The sequence below is a fragment of the Impatiens glandulifera genome, chromosome 6 (assembly GCF_907164915.1).
Source record: "Impatiens glandulifera chromosome 6, dImpGla2.1, whole genome shotgun sequence".
NCBI lineage: Eukaryota > Viridiplantae > Streptophyta > Magnoliopsida > Ericales > Balsaminaceae > Impatiens > Impatiens glandulifera.
Window position 1 is genome coordinate 32,047,885 of NC_061867.1, and position 4,673 is coordinate 32,052,557.

Sequence of the window (4,673 nt, forward strand, 5' to 3'; positions counted from 1 at the left end):
GTTCGTCGGTTTAGTTTTTTCGAATTTTTATTTTTTAGGTAATTCGAAAATCGAACTGAATTCGAATAAATTCTAATATAACTGAACTGAATTCAAATTTCATATTCACTTCAAATATCACTAGTAAAAACTAAATCAATAACAACTAAATTTAGCGACGGTACCATATTAGTGTAGCTGTTGGTAAAAAATAAATCAACAAGGATTCAAATATATCCACCGTGTTTTAATCCTGTGGCCAAATAGTATTTTTTTTTATTTTTTTAAGTATTAAATATTTATATTTTAAATAAATTGATGCCCTAATCACCTAAATCCTAAATAAGATTTTGAAGGGTTTCACTTCTCTCTGGTATTGTTGCTTCTCGCACGCACTGACGACTTCAGAAAGTTCCAATTGAAGATGTTCATTATCATTTGCAAACTAACGATTTCAAATCTTCGTAATGCAGAGATACAGTGAGCTTCCTATCTGGTCTTCTTCGTAAGGGTTTCAATTTACGTCAATGGAGAACCTAGCTCCCCATATTTCTCTGCCACTCATGGATCTATGTTTAAATCTCACAAAAACGAAGATCAGTTCAACCCTGATTTTACTGAAATCAAAACAATTATTTATTTTTGGTTATTTCTCTCATAAATGCATTTTCATAAATTTTTTAGCACACTTTACCTTTCAGCGATGAAATCAAAACAACTTTTCTCTTCTTCTTTCTCTCTTGTGCTTTTGTATTTTTGTTAGGGTTTCAAGTTTTGAGCTATGGTGTCTTCTTCATCTGGACCAATCGGCTTGAAAATTTAAGCTGTAAGCAGTTCTGTTGGTGGAACATGAACAAGAATAGGAGGGGAGAAGCATCGGAAGTTGTTGCGGCATCAGGAACTGATCAACTATTTTTTGTATACAGGGGATTGAAGAAAGCTAAGAAAGATAGTCTGTACTGCAAAAGAGAGAATTAGTAAGATGCCTCCTTGTGCTGCTGGTAAACTTAGCTCCATCTACCGCGACGTCACCAGGTACTCAATTATTAGATAAATTGAGTTTGGAATCGAAATCAAAATGGAACTGCTATTGTTAAACTCTAAAAACTTCTGGATTTTATATATTTTCAGACATAGATGGACTGGTAGATATGAAGCTCATCTATGGTACAAGAGTACATGGAATTAGAACCAAAATAAGAAAGGGAAACAGGGTATGTATTACAAGTGTATATTTTCAAAATTGAAATTTATGTTTATATCAAACATCAATTTTTGTTATTGTCTGTGTTTTATTCCAATTGTTTGGCATCTTTTTGTGCAAGGTATGGCAAAAATAGTAGTATGCATGAAGAGTTGATCATTTTACATGCGCTTTTGTCTCCCTACTCAAACTTGTTCTTCAATTGTCTTTCTGGAGGAGAACTGCATAAAATGGTATTTCCCTATGCCAGTACTGTTTGAAAAGAGACTGTTTGGTATATTCTTGAGGTAAACATGTTAATATTTGTGTCACTAATTTGTGTTTTATTCCAATTGTTTGGCATCCTTTTTGTGCAGAGGTGACCTGCCAACTTTATTTTTTCATAAATGCTCTTTTATTTAGAGGTAAGCTTATATGTCTTGCTCATGTCATTCCAATATCCTCTTTTGAAGCACTTAAGAAAAGTCTTATATTATGTACATAGCTTGTACAATTGTTGAACATGAAAAAGGTCATATAATGTTCATCATGTGAAATGAATAAACAGAAGAGAATTTTAAAATACTTAACAAAACGGGAAACTAGGCAAAATGTGGTGGCTACCAGATTTAATATCCCAAACAGAGTAGCCTAGTGGTTTTATATTTTATTTTCTTATATTTTTTTATGCCTGAATTGGTAGTCAAACAAAAGGGGCTTTAAAAATGGTCTAGTTATGGAAAATGGATATTGGGCAAAGAAATTGTTGTTGGACTTAGGTTTGTCATTTAAAAGAATTGATGTAAAAAGGGATTGGACAAGATCAAAAGAAGTATAATCTTGTATATTTGAAATTTATGGTTAATATCCATTCGTCCATTCCACAGGTGGATAATTTCAGTTTTCTTGAGTGAAAAGAGACATCAACTTGGTAAGATTCTAAACCTGAAAACTTTGATATATCAATATTAACTCATTTGGTTTGGTAATGACTTAGTCACTTGATTATGTACCTTCAATATGGCTTTATTATAACAAGACAAATCAATCTTTTTGTGGAGAATATCTAATATTTAATCCCTTGAAAATATATCTAATTAATATTCTCATCCTGGTATCATGTTAAAATTCTGAATATAATGTTATTTATTTTGTGATAAATTGCATATGTTTTATTTTTTTAATCTCATTGGTTGGTTAAGTATTTTGATCTGAATAAAATAAGTTTAGTTTAATTGGAGTGACTTTTGTTCAATTTTGTAATCTGTCAGAATATTACACTTCAGGTTTCTCAAAAATATTTATAAGATTTAAAAACGGTTTACATTCCTATTGAAGTAAGTTCATAGGATTCTGCTATTGTCATTATTCTGATCATTATCACCGATGCTTTTTACTTTATTTAGTTGGATGTATGATTTGTAGTGTAAAAGCATTAAAATTGTCAATATACTTTCCTGCCCGTATTATGACTTTTAAGTTAGAATTTGAATCCTCATTGATATTATATAACTAGTTGAGTGAATTGCAAGTACTCTTGGATTGATTTTATAGCTATTGTGTTATTTATAAGTTAAGATAACTTATTTGTAGATAAGTTAAGAATTTGCGTGTCCACATCACCGCTATAAAAAAAGGAGGTAGTTTGTATTATTGTATATATAGATAGCCTATCACTCAATGACCTGTTAAAAATATGTTCTCTTATAGTTAATATTCTTTAGATGTTGAGGAGTGCATTGAACCTTCCTCGTTGTTTTGGTTAGAATAGTGATTGTTGTGCCCCTCAACACCATCCTTGGAGCGGTGTTAATTTTCAATACAGCAGGACTGACAATAAATGGACGGGTCATTGATGGACTATAAGTTCTTGATCTTGTGTATAAAAGGTGATGTAATTTTTCTTCTTTCCTTGGACATCTTGGTACAGTCTCTCTTGTATCATCTAACCATCCTGATGTTCATAATTTTAGTAAAAAGAAAAACAAGAAAATATTATTATGATTAATTACTTTAATCAAATGAAGTTATAAGAACAAAAGTTTGATTATTGTGATTTTGAATATAAAATTGGTTGTTTATTGTATTAATGAGATTTTGGATAAAGTTAATTAAAGAAGGCCATTATAGCTAAAATCGATTATTTATTGTTTAAAGAGGAAATGTCTGTTTTTATCTTTTCAGGAGCTGTGCATCTTCAATTGGTGTTATATCGATCTTTCATATCTCGTGAGTTTATTAGTTTTATAACAAGTTTAGATAATTGTCTTAGATAAATCACATATATGTTTCAGGTTTAAGTTTCTAAGGACTTGAAAGACTGACGGGCAGAACTTACAAATGCAATAGTTCTTTATTTCTTCCATAAGGTATTAAGTTGATTACTCTTTTATATTTCTTCTATAAATTACTAGCTTATTTATGTGTGATAATTGACCAGGTATAAAAAACAGAGCCCTTTTATTTAAGAGGGAAGGTGTGATGTGAGGGAGATGAAGTTTTAACAATGTAAGTTGATTGATGTGCAATTTTTTTTGTTGAAATCAAACTAGATTTTGTGGAGAAAAAGTTGTTGACACAAACAATCAAAGGTTTATTGACTAATAATAATCATCATCATAGTTTTTAGGTAGTTTTTGTTTTATGTTTAATATGGATTGATTCTGAATTTTGATGAATAGAAAATAGGAAAGTGCAAAAGACTCCATTAATGTGGAGCAAGCTTTGAGCATGGGAACAAATAAGACCTTTCAAATCACTTATTTATTTATGTCATTATTCATGAAAAATTAGGGTTGTATCTTAATATTATTCAAAGATAAAATTACTTTTAAAAATTTTGAAACATTTTTAATTGTATCTAATATGTCCATTTATTGTAATTGCACAGAATGACGTTGATTCAAATTCTTTGTGAAAACTTAAGGTAATAATATTCTTTCTCTATTCTATATAACATTATTTATGTCAGTATTATAAGTTATTGTGTAAATTTGGATAGGACTTGAGCTATACATGTCAAAGAACAACACCAATGTAAGTATTTATCTTTTGTTTGAATTTGTTGTGATGAAGGTATTTATTGAGTCTTATCTGTTAATTTATTTTTGTTTAGTAATGTCTCTAGATAATTGGAATTTCATATCCTGTTATGTGATATCAATTAAAGATATTATTAAAATTTATCATAATTTTTTATTAGAATAAAGAACTAATTAACTATTATTTGTTATGGTAAGTAACTAATAGAAAATTATTTAAGTTAGTAGATTGATTAAATTATGGTATTTACTAAAATTTTATTTCATTCTCCATTTAAACATTTTAGGCATGAAAGCTTTTTTATATTTGTTCTAGACTCTTAACTAACATTATCTGAAAATTTATTTGATATATTACAGGTATAGATGTGAAGAAAAATATGAAGTTACCCTATTGAGGTGTACTATGTATGAATAGTTTATAGTTTAGTATGTAATTGGACAATTTGTTTGTGATGAATTCATAAATA

General features: G+C 29.1%; 1 long non-coding RNA gene across 8 annotated transcripts; it reads left to right on the forward strand.

Moving 5' to 3' along the window:
• Nucleotides 1-331: 331 nt before the first annotated feature.
• Nucleotides 332-3,842, forward strand: LOC124942677. Of its 8 annotated transcripts, none has more exons than XR_007099725.1 (10): nt 339-624; nt 906-1,014; nt 1,111-1,193; nt 1,305-1,416; nt 1,540-1,587; nt 2,050-2,093; nt 2,929-3,051; nt 3,347-3,391; nt 3,457-3,531; nt 3,616-3,842. It is a non-coding gene; the product is annotated as an uncharacterized LOC124942677 (long non-coding RNA). The 8 variants fall into 8 exon arrangements; XR_007099727.1 differs by having other exon boundaries at nt 3,472-3,531; nt 3,616-3,626; XR_007099724.1 differs by having other exon boundaries at nt 332-352; nt 453-624; nt 3,347-3,842.
• The last annotated feature ends 831 nt before the right edge of the window (nt 3,843-4,673 follow it).